We start from the raw sequence: 17,424 nt of genomic DNA on the forward strand, positions 1-17,424 counted from the left end.
CCCGGACAGGGAGGACTTGGAAGGGTAGGAACCTGAGGAGGGTGATGATGGTCAGCTTCCACGTGAGGATGTCACAGCAGCGGCATGACACGGAAGACATGCCCATGACACTGATAGCCACAAGGTTCCAGCAGGAGTAAGGCCCAAACAAGGGGGCGCGAGCGCATTTCTCCTATCCTTTTGTGCTATGTCAGTGATCGGAAAGACGTTTTTACAAGCAGACAAGTCAGCATTTGGCCTTGGACCTGTGAGCCTCAAGGATCACGAACCCCGATCCTTGGAAAGGTCAGCACCCAAAGTTGCATATAGCCAGTGTGCAAGGTGAAAGGCAGCACACCAGCGTGCACCCTGCATCAACTGCACATTGTGCAGCTGTTGTCACCTGAAGGAGACACTTTTAGCAACCACAGAGATTTGTACATGGTTGGAGAGACCATAATGGCTCCAGGTCATGTGCTTTCACATTCTCTCTGAACACAGCTCTGTGTTGATGAGACATTACATTTAACCCTCCAAGACACATGAGCACACGTTTCATGGTGTTGCAAGGCTTAAAGGATGAAATCTCAATGTGCAGCCACTTTTAGGATATGACTTGACACATCTCCTTTACATGACACAAGGGATGAGTGACTAACATAAGTCTGCTAAGCATCACATGAACCTGAGGCACACGAAGGCAATTACGAAGTGGGAGCTTGGGTCACCCTGTCAATGAGAGGGCACATAGATTCATATACAAGAGGCATTCATATGGTAAGATCATTAACATGAACGCAAAATGTACTTACAAAGGTGTATGATATTTAGTGAGTGAACACCCATGCCACCATTGTGCTCCTCACTGCCACGTCTAGGTGCATCCCTGACATCTGCAGCAGAGCTGGCAGCAGCCTGCTGACTGCTTTGCCCTGTTGTCTGTGATGACCTTGGCAGGCACCCTCTAGAGGGCCTCGTCCTACTTTGGGTCTCCTGCTGTGATGCAGGTGCACTCTCCTTGGCTTGTGGTGCTGGAGCTGATGGGGTCACAGGCAGAGGGGTTTGGGAGTGGCTGGACACTCTCAAAATCTCTTAGATAGATTGTCTCGGGGTGCCCAGCTGATGGTGGTCCTCACCCTATGGGCGCCCGAGGGCCACAGCCTGACTGCTTGAGGTGAAGCAGCACCTGGAGGAAGGTCGAGGTGCCTGTTCCCCTCTCGCCTAGCCACTCGTCCACTAATGCCTAGAGCAATGGAGTGCAGGTCCGAGCGCAAATCCAGTAGAACTTGTTTGACTAGGGTCTCCAAAGTGATTGCCACCCCTCCCATGGTGACCTTGAGACGCTTATGTCGGAACCACGATATCAGACAGAATGCAAACGGACTCCTCCATCCTTTGCTCCAGTCTGTTGACTGCCTCACGCAACTCTGCCTGATGTTCCGCCACCTGTCCAGCATGCGAAATACGACTGTTTCCAGAGGCTCATCATCAGACTCTGATTTGATGGGTGCCTGTTCTCCAGCAGTCCTCAAGAGTGCCAGAAAACTGGGCTGTCACTGCCTCCGACTGCTGTGGAGACATGTCAATTTGGTGTTTCCCAGAATGTGACCAGAGCCTAGTCCAGATACATGACCCGCCGAGGTGTGTCTCTGCGCTGGTGGAGGATGCAGATGAACACACTGACAGGTCTTTTGCAAATGGATCCTCATCTGCAGTGCACTAGGGACTCTGATGATCTGGCTGGACCTCTGTCTGGCCTATTGATGTCTCGAGGAGAGAGATTTTGTTCATGAGCAGGCAGAATGCAACATTGCCTGTCACTCACTGAATGTCAGGATGTGATCAACCCATGGAGAGCTCACCTTCGCCACAGGAGTGATTCGTGTCCTCCCCTGCCAATTCTGCTGCCTCCTCCTCATAGGTAGTAAGCTCCTGTATGTTCACCGTCCCTCCCTCCTGTTGTGAGCCAACTTGGCCTGCATGAAGACAAATGGATGGAATGTGATGAGAAGGGATGGAGGAGAGATTGGCAAGCATGCATGCTTGCTGTGTGTGTGCTGAGTCCTCCCTCATAAGGGCTGAACATGCTGTTTGAGCAGGGGCGATAGGTGAGATGTTGGTGATGGTAAAGTGTGCCAGAGACATTCAGTGCTGATGTGTCCTCCACTGTTCGTGTGTGAGATCCCTGAGGAATGTAACCCTTTGAGTGCCTAATGCCATTATGAAAATGAGAGTTTGGAGCGAGCAGAAGGTTGACTTACCCTGGTGGAGCGGATTAGATTATCCTCTTCTTGTACTGCAGGGCATTTCGTTTTTTTTCCCAAAGGCACTGACCTCTGCTGCTACTCCCGTCCAGGTTCTCGAGGCGAGGTTGGTGAACCTCCTAGTTCAACCCCCCGGGAAGAGGACATCTTGTTTGTGGACGGCATTGAGGAGAGCCACCAGGGAGTCGTGGCTGAATCTGTGGGCACATGGCTTCTTTCTCCTGCGGCCGTCTCAGGAAATCCAGAGCTCACAGCAGGGCTGCAGAGAGTGAATGTGTGTTCTTATAGCACTTAAATATGGTGCCAGGACCTTCGACCCCACAAGGTGAAGGTGGGGCAGACGATTCTGTGCCTGCCCCGCCATGTAATTTGGAGAGTGGCACATCAATGCATAAATAATGAGGTTCCAAGCATACAGTCAGGCATGAGATCCCACCCAAAACAAAAACAGAATTACCTGGAAAAGCTCAGCAGGTCTGGCAGCATCGGCGGAGAAGAAAATGCAGCCAGACCTGCTGAGTTTTTCCAGGTAATTCTGTTTTTGTTTTGGATTTCCAGCATCTGCAGTTTTTTTGTTTTTATCTATGAAATCCCGCCCCACTGTCCAGCGGGAAACGTGCCACTTGTCCCACCCGCCACTGTACTTAGTCTCCAGAGCGGAAAATTCCACTCCTTGTTTATGATGCATTACTTCAGCCACTGGATAATAAGTAAATGGAATTTCTGGTGAAACTAATAAACAACATAGTTGTGCATCGTTTTTCTGTTGACGCCTAAGCCATTTAGTTGAATTATCTGCCAGCCCAGCTATTGCTGTATATGGAGACATTACATAAAGTGATGTCACAACATTGGATGTAAGATTGGGATTTTCTAGAGTTTAAAAAAGGCCCTAATTAATAATTCAACTTTGAATCCTCTATCGTATCCTGTTCAAAAGATGCTGAAAGATACGGGTTTATATATTATTTATTTATTCCATTGCATCCCTTCCACACAATCACAGACCCTAGCTTTTCTTCCAATGTCTGCCTGCACGCCACCCCCCGCACCTTCACCTGCTCCCTTGCTTTCACACCACCTACCCCCCCACCCCAAACCAACCATTCCATGACTCTGTACTTGCGTAAAACCTGTAACATCTCTTAACCTTTTCCAGTTCTGATGAAAGGTCATCAACCTGAATCATAACATTTGTTTCTCTCTCCAAAATACTGCCAGACTAGCTGAGTATTTCCTGCATTTTTTTGTTTTTATTGATTTTCAGCCTCCGCAGAATTGTGTTTTATATTGAAATCCTGTTCTTTGTAACTGAAATATTTCCATTCCCTCTTAACTGGTAAACATTTAAAAATGTTTGTTCAGAATAATCTCTTTAGAAGTGTGAAATGTAGTCTCTTGACAATTGGCAACATTCCCTTTTGGCTTCACCAAAAACACCAATTTAAAGGTGCAACATTCTGCACATGCAAGTCAGTTTTTGCAGAACACTGATATATTGAGGATAACTAACTAGTCTACTATTAATTGGCTGTTTTCCACTTTAAACAAAACTAGGGGTAACATGGTGCCTGAAATGTTTCTCAGAGTATTGCCAACACCACATGACAGATAACATTGTGTTAATTACTGGCGTTGCACCATTCTGCTCAATCTGCTGGGGCTAAGTGACTCAGATGTTCATTGTATGTAATTGCAGTTTTAATTTATGGGTACTTATTGTGAAGAAATGCTGTTTTAAATCAGCATTGTTACTAAATGCCAAAATTTAAATGTTGTTGCTATGTAAAATATTGTACAATCTAGAACACTGTCGAAAATATTCCAGTTGAGTAGAGAATTTATGTTTAGAATTATATTAATATTGGTGTAAAACAATTGGGATGTGGGTAAATAGAGCGTCAGTCGTGGCTTATTTGTTGGCACTCTTGACTTTGAGACACATGGTTCCAGGTTCAAGTCCTACTCTGGGTCTTGAGTACAAAAATCAAAACTGATACTCTAGAGCAGTGCTGAGGGATTGCTATTGAAGGCACTGTGTCTCGGGTGAAATGTTAAACTGACCCCCCATTTGCCTGATAAGGCGGATGTAAAAGGCCCCATGGCACTATTTCAATGAAGGATAGGGGAGTTATATCCAGCGCCCTGGCCAATATTTTTCCCTCAATCAACATCACAAAAGAAAACCAAATTATAGTATCACGTTGCTGTTTGTGGGACCTTGCTGCATGCAAATTGGCTGCTCTGTTTCTTACATTACAACAGTGACTAACGTTCAAAAGCACTTCATTGGCTGCAAAGCACTTTGAGATATCCATCCGATGGTCATGTGGAGTGCTGTATAAATTTAACTGGAAGAACAGCACCTCATCTTCCGACTAGGCACTTTACAGCCTTCCAGACTGAATATTGAGTTCAACAACTTTAGATCATGAACTCTCTCCTCCATCCCCACCCCCTTTCCGATCCTCCTTTTTCCAATAATTTATATATATTCTTTTCCCACCTATTTCCATTATTTTTTAAACGTATTTCCATCCATTGTTTTATCTTTGCCTTTTAGCCTATTTCGATCCCTTCACCCACCCCAACCCCACTAGGGCTATCTGTACCTTGCTCGTCCTGTTTTCTACCCTTAATGTCACCATTAGCACATTTCTTAGCTAATATCACCACCGTCAACACCTCTTTGTTCTTTTGTCTATGATATCTTTTGGCAATCTCCACCTATCACTGGCCCTCTATCCAGCTCTACCTTTCCCACCCCCCCCCCGCTTAAACCAGCTTATATTTCACCTCTCTTCTATTTTTCCTTAGTTCTGTTGAAGAGTCATACGGACTCGAAACGTTAACTGTATTCCTCTCCGCAGATGCTGTCAGACCTGCTGAGTTTTTCCAGGTATTTTTGTTTTTGTTCTGTATAAATTTAAGTCTTTTTCTCTAACACATGGCAGAGATTTGATTATCTATGAGTGGCATACAGTCGTGTGGTTTATGGTGAATATAGAGCATGTTTAAATAACCCAGCACTTGGCTTGCTTCCAGCACTGCAGTTCTTTCCTGTTCTATATGAAGTTTTTTTTTGTAAAAAATACTTTATTCATAAAATATCTGGAAGAACATTACAAAACATTTCTAAATTGCCGTCACAAAAAGTGCAAACAGATTCAACTTTATACATGGGTCACTAGGTGCTTCAATACAATCAATGAATATTACAATCATTTCAATATGGTCATTACAGACAGTCAGACAGTGCAAAGGTATTGGAGTTATCAATCATACATCATGTTGCACTCTGAGGTGCTTCAATACAATTATAATACAATTAGTATTCAATGCATACATTCATTGTGAGCCGTAAGCCCGAGGGGTTTATGCATTTCCCAGCCCCTCGGTGAGCTATGGCAGAAAGGTCTTAGACGGCGACCTTTCCCCATTGGGCCTTTGCGGCGGCTGCCCCAAGCTTAGTGCATTCCTCAGCACGTAGCCCTGGACCTTGGAATGTGCCAGTCTGCAACACTCGGTCGGGGACAATTCTTTGCACTGCAAGACCAAGTTTCGGGCAAACCAAAGAGCGTCTTTCACCGAGTTGATGATCCTCCAGCTGCAGTTGATGTTTGTCTCGGTGTGTGTCCCTGGGAAGCCCGTAGAGCACAGAGTCCTGTGTCACCGCGCTGCTTGGGATGAACCTCGACAGAAACCACTGCATCTCTCTCCAGACCTTCTTTGCAAAGGCATAATCCACAGGGAGGCGAACAACGGTCTCATCCCCACCACAGCCACCTCGAGGGCAATGTGCAGAGGGGGTGAGACTCCTGGTATGTTGAAAGGATCTGACAGGGAGTGCCTTTCTCACCACCAGCCAAGCTACATCTTGGTGCTTGTTGGAAAGTTCTGGCGATGAGGCATTCTACCAAATGACTTTGACAGTCTGCTCGGGGAGCCATCCGACAGGATCCACCCTCTCCTTTTCCCGCAGGGCCTCTAAGACGTTACGTGCCGACCACTGCCTATTGGACTTGTGGTCAAAGGTGTTTCTCTGCATAAATTTTTCCACGAGGGACAGGTGGTATGGCACGGTCCAACTACTTGGAGTGTTCAGCGGCAGCGTGGCCAGACCCATCCTTCGCAACACCGGGGACAGGTAGAACCTCAGCACGTAGTGACACTTGGTGTTTGCGTACCGAGGGTCTATGCACAGATTGATGCAGCCAGACACAAGGTGGCCATCAGGATGAGGGTGATGTTGGGCATGTTTTTTCCCCCCTTATCTAGAGGCTTGTACATCACGTCCCTGCAGACATGATCCAATTTCAACCTCCAGATAAAGCGAAAGATGGCTTGTGAGTTCGCCATCGTGCAGGAGTGTGGAATGGGCCAGACCTGCGTCACGCACAGCAACAGCGAGAGTGCCTCACACTTGATGATCAGGTTCTTACCTACAATGGAGAGGGAGTGTCACTCCCACATACTCAGTTTTCTTTCCACTATAGCCACTTGCTCCTTCCAGTTTCTAACGCATGCCCCGGTCCCTCCGAACCATATCCCCAGCACCTTCAGGCCGTCAGCCCGCAGCCCGAAGGAGACAAAAGATCAGTCAGCCTAGTTCCCAAAGAACATGGCCTCGCTCTTCCCACGATTTACTGTGGCTCCTGAGGCCAGTTCGAATTGGTCGCAGATGTGGATCAGTCTGCACACCGACAGTGGATCGAAGTTACTTTGAAGCTTTCTGCAATTTAGAGACTCCACGAAGTGTAGTAAGGCAGTTCTCAATTTCAATTCCTGAGGCGAGCAGCTTTACAGTGATATTGGTGGATTTCCAAGAAAATGCCGGTGTGCCTCGGAACCCATATTTAGAGGAATGTTCACTTTTTGTTTTAAAGATCAACCAAGTAATTGAGCAAGAAATACAGTTCTATAATAGTGTTAAAATATCTAACAGGGTGTCCTGGGATCTGTGCTTCATGCCTTCAATGTTGAAATTCCAGTCCTATGATATGACATATGGTCCATATAGTACCAGGGAAGTTGGCACATCCTTGAAATATAGGAATATAGGACTTAGGAGCAGCAGTAGGCTAGTCAGCCCTTCGAGCTTGCACTGGCATTCAATAAGATCATGGCTGATCTGGTTGTGGTCTCAACTCTACTTTGCTGTTCTTGTTCAGTTTCTTTTAAATTGGATAAATACACTCTGTAACTGTAGGTGTTAAAGAACCAAAGACCTGTTACACTCCAGTAGTATCTGTGTAGAGTTCCAATAATGTTGTCTTGGTCCACTACTAACTTTAGTGTTCTGCAGACAACATTGAACTTACAAATTGTTGCTGCAATAATGTTGCATTAGAAAATATGGACATTGGTACACTTTTACATTATCGGATGAGTTTAAATTAAAATGCTGAGTTTAAAGACTGTCTAAAATTGGATTGCAAAAGAACTAGAGTCCGTTATCTAATGGTCATCAATTGCAATATAGTCAGATTGAGGAACATCAGTGGGGATCAGTCCTGTTTGCTGAAATCATTCTCTAAGCTCAGGGTAGGCCCTGATTTTGAGCTCCACCAAATTCTCCTCATCTTTACTGACTAAACAGCAATGGAAATTCATGGCATTCAACAAGCTGACCTGGAATTCAGCCTTGGCTTTGTAAGCAGCTAATCGTTTTCCAAACTAGAAACTCTGGTGTTTGAACCTATAGGCGTTGCTCATCAGGTCACCTACTTGACTCAAAAATGTTGGGCTTAATAAGCTCTGCCCCAACATTACCGAGTTTTCTGTCACTTCTGAAATCTCCTCTTCTGAGCTATTTCAAGGCAGAATCTCCTTGTACTTTGTAGATTTTGTTGATGGCTGCCTGGATGATATCTTATTTATTCTTTTGAGAATTAATCTGTGACTGCCTTTTTGTTCATGCTTGTGGCTCCAATTCAGGTATATCGACTTTTTAAAAATCATAAAAATAAAAGCTGCTGTGGGCACTGAAATAGTGTATTGTAACATCGTCTCCTTGCAAAAATAACCTTTTAAGAAGACATGGTGTTCATAAGAAAATAGAACAATAGTGATCAAACAATCTGGTACAATTTGCACAAGCATGAAAACTTCATAGGGTTACACGGTAACAGAGTGCGTGAGAAGAACTTGCGTTTAAAGCATTTCCATGACGTCAAGACATTTCAAATTACTTCACAGCCAGAAAAGTACTTTTGAAGTCTAGTTAGCCCCTGCTGTAATGTAGGCGAGATGTAATATAAGGTTACACAGAATGAGTGAAGTATACACTGACTAACAGTTAAACACCTTTTATCCAGTAAACATTCAGGGAATCCAAACACACCAGGGATTGGTGTTTTTACCTGTTGAACCGCAGAGGGAGATTCGCCTTTTAAAAAAATAAAGGACAACTTTGCTGGCTGGGCCAGCATTTATTGCCCATCTCTAGTTGCCCTTGAGAAGGTGGTGGTGACCTGCTTTCTTTAACCGCTGCAGTCTATGTGGTGTAGGTTCACCCACAATGCTGTTAGAAAGGGAATTCCAGGATTTTGACCCAGCGACAGTGAAGGAATGGCGATATATTTCCAAGTCAGGATGGTGAGCGACTTGGAGGGGAGCCTCCAGGTGGTGGTGTTCCCATCTACCTGCTGTCCTTGTCCTTCTAGATGGTAGTGGCCGTGGGTTTGGAAGGTGCTATTGAAGGAGCCTTGGTGAATTCCTGCGGCGCACATTGTAGATGGTATACACTGCTGCTATTGTGCATTGGTGGTGGAGGGAGTGAATGTTTGTGGATGTGGTGCCAATCAAGCGCTGCTGCTTTGGCCTTGATGGTGTCAAGCTTGTTGAGTGTTGTTGGAGCTGCACTCATCCAGGCAAGTGGGGAGTATTCCATCACAGTCCTGACTTGTGCCTTGTAGATGGTGGACAGGCTTTGGGGAGTCAGGCGATGAGTTACTCATCGCAGGATTCCTAGCCTCTGACTTGCTCTTGTAGCCACAGTATTTAGATGGCTAGCCCAGTTCAGTTTCTGGTCAATGGTAACCCCCCAGGATGTTGATATTGGGGGATTCAGTGATGGTAATGCCATTGAACATCAAAGGTGATGGTTGGATTCTCTCTTGTTGGAAATGGTCATTGCCTGACACTTGCGGATGTTAATTATTCGCAAGTAACTGTTCGCTTGTTGCTTTGAGGTTTGCTTTAATGTTTGGTGAGGTTGTTGATCCAATAAGGTTCTGATTCTGTGGAATTATCTAGGTATTATTACATCTGGGTAGCAAATAAGTTTTTTTGATCCATTTAGATCGAGGCTCCTGGATTTGGGGGGAAGCCCCCTGTTTACAGCCAGTGCATATCCCTCCACCATGAGCTGTTGTTGCTTGTCATAGCAAAAGAACAAATAATATTCTGATAGAGACTACAAATTTGTGTAACAATAGACAAATTATAATATTACATGACTAAAACAATATGTAAACTAAATGTGGGAAACATATCGAGCATAGCCAGGGCCAACTATCAGCATAGCAAGCAGATTATAATAGGCAATTTAACGTTATGCAAATGCGATATTGAAAACAATTTGCATTGATAGAACTGTTTTCCTTTAGGTAGGTGACACTGCAGTTTGCAAAGCAGCACAGGGGATCCTTAGGATACCAATATTTACAGGAGTCCTTGGTTGTACGTCACAATTTCCTTGGGTGCTGGCTTACAGTTATCTTGAATTTGTATTGAAACAATTGAAGGTGAATATTTAAGTTTTAAGTCACTATCAAAATCTCCAGTATTACTCTCATATAATAATGCACAGAGCACAGGAATTAGAAGGTTAGTACTGTGCTGTATAGGATGAGGTTCTCAACTTCTTTTGAACATTAACTTTAGCAATTATCTTGGAGAAATATGCTGGCAGACCCTTAGTTTAAGCACCTTGTAATTAACTTTTGGCTTGTTACTGTACTTGCATTGTGCTTACAGGATTGATTTGTTAGTGTTTTTAAAACCACTCAGCTTAGTGGGTTATTAGAAAATGGTGTGTTAGTACAAAGTTGCAGTAACATTCTTTTGGAACCCAGTAGGAATTCACAAGTAATAAAAAAAATAGTGGAAATACTCAACAGGTGAAGCAGCATCTGCGGAGGGGGAAACAGTTAGCATTTCACATCTGTGATCTTTCATATGGAAAAAGTTAGAGATGTAACAGGTCTTACTCATGTACAGGAGGAGGTAATAAAAACATGGATGGGGGTTTCAGCGGTAGTTGAGCTTAGTTAGAGATGTGTGATGTTAGAGGTAGGAGTACGGTGTCTTTATGCTGGAGTGGATCTGGTTGACATGTCCTCTCCATTTTTATAAGGAGGATAAAAGAAAAAAGCCACTTTTATATAACATCCCAAAGTATTTCACAGCCAGATGAAGTGAAGTGAATTCTTGAAGTGCAATCACCATTTCAATATAGGTAAGTGCCTGAATCAACTTGAGCACAACAACATCCCTCAAGTAACAGACGGATAAACGACAGGTTAATTTGTTTTTGTGGCGTTGGGTGAGGAAACCGTTAGCATTTTGGGTCGATGACCTTTCAGAATTGAAAAAAGTTCAAAATATCACAGTCCATGGGAAAGAGGGTAAAGGAAGTCATTTTTGAGATCAAGGTTCAGGCACACAACAATTGTTCTGTTTGGTCAGCAGGGAGAAGAGGCTGCTTGGCTTTACGAGCTACCACAGCCGGGTGCAGGAGACAAGAGAGTGGCACTAGGTGAATTGCTCCTTCAGAGAACCAGCACAGACATAATAGGCTGAATGGCCTCCTTCTATGCTTTAACTATTCTACGATTATTCACCAGCCTTGACTCCTTTTCTAGGTTTATAACTTCTGCTCATACAGTAAAGCTACCTATCAGTTTAGGTAACAGTTTGACTAAGTGGTAGGTAGCATTATTACCTCTGATGCAGAAGGTTATAAGTTCAAACCATAATAAAACTAGCACTTGCTGCATAGATTGCAGTGCTGGAATTGTCGCCTTTAAGAAGAGGTGCTAAATCAAGGCCCTGTATGTTCAGGTGAATAAGGTCTCTTGGCAATTTTTTAAAAGGGAGTACCCTTCTCTTCCTCCTCCCCACCTCCCCACCCCATTCCCAGTGTCTTGGCCAATATTGTCCACCTAAAAGAAGTGGCCAGTGAGATAGTTGATGCGCTGGTTTTAATTTCCCAAAATTCCTTAGATTCGGTGACGGTTCCATTAAATTGGAAAATAGCGAATGTAACTCCTTTATTCAAAAAGGGAGGGAGACAGAAAGCAGGAAACTACAGGCCAATTAGCTTAACATCTGCCATAGGGTAAATATTAGAAGCTATTATTAAAGATGTTATAGCAGGGCACTTGGATAAATTCAAGGTAGTCAGGCAGAGTCAAATGGTTTTGAGAGGGAAATCATGTTTAACCAATTTATTGAAGTCATTTGAAGAAGTAACAGGTGCTGTGGATAAAACTGAACTGGTGGATGTACTGTACTTAGGTTTCCAGAAGGCATTTGACATGTTGACCGTATATACCCAACACAAAGACAGTCTTCAGTAAATCCCCACCTAACGTTGACGCACTTATCGTTGTTTCGCCTTGGCATTGTTAATAAAGTAGTGTCAATATATCCATTTAACCAGTTGCCAGTTTCACTTTAATGTCGTTTACCACAGACTTCTCTTCTGTCTGCTCACATGACCTTTCCTCCAAAGCTTCTACCCTTGCCCTTAGTCCCTCTTCCTCCTGCTGCTGCCCTTGTTGACCCCTACCTTTGTGGATCCCTGGCCTCTGTTCTTACCTTATTCCCAGGGGCCTGTTCCTCAGCTGCTCCTCTTCTGGCTTCTGTTCTGAACTCGCACTGAACTCCTGGGCTCTATCGAGTGGCAGAGGGTGATGCAGGTATTCCTGGGACTTCAGCTGTTACCTGCACTGACCAACCTTTGCCACTAGATGGAGCCTGGTCAATCTAAAAGTGCCGAACTGGAGGTGTGTAATTTTTAAAAACAATTTAGATTGTATTTTATATTGTCTTTCTTTTATATTTAGTAGTGATGTATTTTAATTTGCAAGATATTTAAATAGGAATGCACGGTGCTGCAAATGTTGGACATAGTATTTCAACTTGTACGTTGGTTTTTCTGGCCAGAAATGTCCAAAAGAACCTAACTTTTTAAAAAAAATTTTCTAATTCATTCACGGGATGTGAGCTTCGCTGGCTGGGCCAGCATTTATTGCCTATCCCTAGTTGCCCTTGAGAAGGTGGCAGTGAGCTGCCTTCTTGAACAGCTGCAGTCCATGTGGTGTAGGTACATCCACAGTGCAGTTAGGAAGGGAGTTCCAGGATTTTGACCCAGCGACAGTGAAGGAACGGTGATATGTTTCAAAGTCAGGATGGTGAGTGACTTGGAGGGGAACCTGCAGGTGGTGGTGTTCTCATCTACCTGCTGTCCTTAAGATAAAAGCAAAAAACTGCAGATGCTGGAAATCGAAAACAAAAACAAAAATACCTGGAAAAACTCAGCAGGTCTGGCAGCATCTGTGGAAGGGAGCACAGTTAACGTTTCGAGTCCGCATGACTCTTCAACAGAACTAAGGAAAAATAGAAAAGGGGTGAAATATAAGCTGGTTTAAGGGAGGGGTTGGGACAAGAGAGCTGGATAGAGGGCCAGTGATAGGTGGAGATAACCAAAAGATGTCACAGACAAAAGGACAAACAGGTGTTGAAGGTGGTGATATTATCTGAAGGAATGTGCTAATTAAGGGTAGAAAGCAGGACAAGCAAGGTACAGATAGCCCTAGTGGGGGTGGGGTGAAGGAATCGAAAAAGGCTAAAAGGTAAAGATAAAACAATGGATAGAAATACATTTAAAAATAATGGAAATAGATGGGAAAAGAAAAACCTATATAAATTATTGGAAAAAACAAAAAGGAGGGGGAAAAATCAGAAAGGGGGTGAGGATGGAGGAGAGAGTTCATGATCTAAAAATTGTTGAACTCAATATTCAGTCCGAAAGGCTGTAAAGTGCCGAGCCGGAAGATTAGGTGCTGTTCCTCCAGTTTGCGTTGAGCTTCACTGGAACAATGCAGCAAGCCAAGGACGGACATGTGGGCTTGAGAGCAGGGTGGAGTGTTGAAATGGCAAGCGACAGGGAGGTCTGGGTAATGCTTGTGGACAGAACGAAGGTGTTCTGCAAAGCGGTCACCCAGTCTGCGTCTTAAGACTGAGATGAGGAGAATTTTTTTCTCTCTGTGGAATTTTCTTCCCCAGAAAGTAATGGAGGTTTGGTGATTGAATTTGTTCAAGGCTGAGTTAAATTTTTGATAGACAGGGAGTCGAGCATTATGGGGAGCAGACAGGAAAGTGGAGCTGAGACCACAAACAGATCAACCAAGATCTTATTGAATGGTGGAGCAGGCTTGAAGGGCTTAATGGCCTACTTCTGCTCCTAAGTCTTACATTCCTATGATAGTGCCAGAATGTGAACTCTGGTATTGAATATTTATTTTCATTAATACTGTGTTGTAGTTCAAGGTGTCGGAATGCACAGCACACTTCATAAAATTTTAAGGCACAGCTGCCTTGTATTGAAGGTATTGAGCTGCTATACCAGATAAAGTGTAGCCTTACCCTCCTATTATGTGCACAAAATACCTGTGGGATGTTTGCCACTATCATCACTTGTGTCATAATGAACTGGGTCTGTGATTTTGTTGCTGGGGTAGGGGAGCTGGATTTATAACCAGGAGCCAGCTTCTAGATGCTGGTCTCTTGGAATTTGAGCTAAAAAATAGTTACTATAAAATCAGCTTCTATGTATTGCCTGACCTGGGCGCTTGCAAACCACCAGACAGCGCAGAATACTAAAATCTACTTTTCTTGCTGCGTGCAGCCTGGAGAATCCCAAGCTTGGCCTGTGACAGGCCCCAAGCTTGGCAAAGACGGGTGGCAGGTCCAGAAGATTGGAAAGAATATAAAGAACGGCAAAGAATGACAAAAAGATTAATAAGGGAAGAAATAGAATATGAGAGAAAACTAGCTAGTAATATAAAGACGGATATTAAGAGTTTCTATAGATATTTAAATAAGGAAAGAGTTAACAAAGTGAGCATTGGCCCTATAGAGTGTGCACCTGGGAATTGATGATGGAAAGTAGAGAGAAAGGAGATAAATTAAACAAGTATTTTGCTTTGATCTTCACTTTGGAGGGCACAAGTAACATCCCGGAAATATATGTAAATCAGGAAATGGAAGGGAGGGAGGAAGGAACTCGGGAAAATTACTATCACCAGGGGAGTGGTATTGAGCAAATTGTGGGGGCTGCGGGCTGACAAATCTCCATGTCTGGATGGACTTCACCATAAGGTCTCGAGAGAAATGGCTAGTGAGATAATTGATGCACTGGTTTTAATTTCCCAAAATTCCCTAGATTTGGGGAAGGTGCAATAACATTAGAAAATAGCAAATATAACTCTTTTTTATTCAAAAAGGGAGGGAGACAGAAAGCAGGAAACTATAGGCCAGTTAGCCTAACATCTCTCACAGGGAAAATGTTAGAAGCTATTATTAAAAATGTTATAGCAAGGCACTTAGAAAAATTCAAGGCAATCAGGGTCAACATGGTTATTTAAAAGGGAAATCATGTTTAACCAGTTTATTGGAGTTCTTTGAAGGAGTCACATGTGCTGTGAATAAAGGGGAACTGGTGGATGTGCTCTACTTAGATTTCCAGAAAACATTTGAGAAAGTGCCACATCAAAGATTATTGCAGAAAATAAAAGCTCATGGTGTAGGGGATGACATATTCTCATGGTAGAAGATTGGCTAGCTAAAGGGAAGCAAAGAGTTGACATAAATGGTTTTTTTTCTGATTGGCAGGATGTGACAAGTGGTGTGCCATAGGGATCAGCGCTGGGCCTCAACTTTTTACAATTTATATAAATGACTTAGATGAAGGGATCGAAGGAATGGTTGCCAAATTTGCTGATGATGCAAATATAGGTAGGAAAGTAAATTGTGAAGAAGACGTAAGGAGGCTACAAAGTGACATAGGTTAAGTGAGTGGGCAAAGATCTGGCTAATAGAGTATAATGTGGTCAAATGTGAAGCTGTTCATTTTGGCAGGAAGAATAAAAAAAGAAGCTTATTATCTAAATAGTGAGGAATTGCAGAGCTCTGAGATGCAGAGGGATCTGGGTGTCCTAGTGCATGAATCACAAAAGGTTAGTATGCAGGTACAACAGGTAGTTAAGAAAGCTAATAGAACGTTATCATTTGTGCGGGGAATTGATTACAAAATTCAGGAGGTTATGCTTCAGTTGTACAGGGCATTGGTGGGACCAGATCGGGAGTATTGTGTACAGTACTGGTCTCCTTATTTAAAGAAAGATGTAAATGCGTTAGAAGTAGTTCAGAAAAGGTTTACTAGACTAATACCAGGAATGTCTCTGGTCTTATGAGGAAAGGCTGGGCAGGGTAGGCTTTTATCCTCTGGAATTTAGAAGAGTGAGAGGCAACTTGATTGAAACCTTTAAGATCCTGAGGGGTCTTGACAGGGTGGATGTGGAGAGGATGTTTCCTCTTGTGGGAGAATCTAGAACTAGGGGTCACTGTTTAAAAATAAGGGGCTGCTCATTTAAGACAGAGATGAGAATTTTTTTCTCTGGTGGTTGAGAGTCTTAGGCATACTCTTCCTCCAAAAGGCGGTGGAAGCAGAGTCTTTGAATATTTTTAAGGCCAGGCTAGATAGATTCTTGATTAACAAAGGGGTGAAAGTTTATCGGGGGTAGGCAGGAATGTGGGGCTGAGGTTACATTCAGATCAGCCATGATCTTATTGAATGGCGGAGCAGGCTTGAAGGGCCGAGTGGCATACTCCTCTTAATTCGTATGTTCATATGTAATCGTTTTCCACAAAGTGCTGCCACACTACATAACATGCAGTGTTCCCTGATTGTGTACAACTGGCTGTTGCATGTCTGTGACCTTATATGTATTATGAGTCAAGATTCTGAAATGTAAACTCGATAAGATGAAAAAAGAGGAATGTACTCATTTGAAATGATTATATAATGGCATACCTTCTTTATTTCATTGGGTGATGGAATTGGTTGTTTGAATAATGAGGGTTTCTCCCTCTGCTCACATTTTTTTTAGACCCCGCTCCCTGCACCCACTTATCTGTCTTCCAATAGCCAGGAATGCATCTCATTTGCAGGTTGGGTAGGCAGGCAGCCAACTTGCTTCATTACTACTGCCAGTTCTGCTCTGTAATTAGCCTTTTCTTTCCTTAACCTTTTCCTTTTCCCCTCTACCTAGCCTTTTATTTTTCTGTAATAAACTTGGTGCACCAGACAGGTTTCTTATTTGAAACAGATAACTTTATTTACAGAGTTCTTGTAGAACCTACATGCTTGAACCATGTCCATGACTAGAAAGCTCTGCTCCTAAGATTACACACACTTAGGGCTGATTCAACTGTACAATCATGTCACCACCCCCCCCCCCTCCCCACACACACACACACACACACACACACAAAGGCAGTAGTAAAGGTCTTACCTACAATCACTGCGTTCCTCCCCCTTTAATTTTATTTTTACATTTCTTATTTACAAGAATATCTTAACCCACAACATATATACATAGGGTTAGGGTTATAGATTAAGCCGCTGAGGTGGTTTTCTAATTCGGTTGGAGCGACGTAGCTCGACGACTTGAGATTCTCTCACTGGATCGACATGATCAGGAACTGCAGTATCGTAGACATCCTTAGACAACAGTTCAGAATTAGGTCATTCAACAGAGACACCAGGTATGTCTATTCTAGGTCGATCTGTCACCTCAGGGATTAAAGGTTTGACATCAATTACAGGTGGAATAACTGGTTGTTGGAGTGTCTCTCTACTCCTTAGATGATCCACATGTTTTCGAACAATCCGGTCTTCCACTTCCACTTCTACTTGGTATGACAAAGGTCAAGTTTCAGAGACAATTATACCAGAAACCCAAGGTCCATTTCCAAAATTTCGCACAAAAAGTGCGTCCCCTTAGTAAATCTCCGAGCTTTACTATGAATATCATGATTCACTTTCTGACTACTCTGGTTCTTCTCCACCTTCCCATCTAAGTTTGGAAGCACCAGGCTTAACCTTGTA

General features: G+C 43.4%; 1 protein-coding gene across 8 annotated transcripts in view; it reads left to right on the plus strand.

Annotated features, from left to right (window-relative positions):
- The window catches only part of spopla (speckle type BTB/POZ protein like a), a 237,044-nt gene that overhangs the window by 85,897 nt on the left and 133,723 nt on the right, over nucleotides 1-17,424 (plus strand). Inside the window, exon 1 of one of the 8 annotated variants that reach the window (XM_078552483.1) lies at nucleotides 10,603-10,704. The exons of the other annotated variants lie outside the window; for them this stretch is intronic. The gene's annotated coding sequence lies outside the window, so the exon portion shown is untranslated. Of the gene's footprint in view, nucleotides 1-10,602; nucleotides 10,705-17,424 lie in introns of those variants that run through there. 8 annotated transcript variants of the gene reach the window in all.

The sequence above is a fragment of the Cetorhinus maximus genome, chromosome 11, assembly GCF_964194155.1.
Source record: "Cetorhinus maximus chromosome 11, sCetMax3.hap1.1, whole genome shotgun sequence".
NCBI classification, from domain to species: Eukaryota; Metazoa; Chordata; class Chondrichthyes; order Lamniformes; family Cetorhinidae; genus Cetorhinus; species Cetorhinus maximus.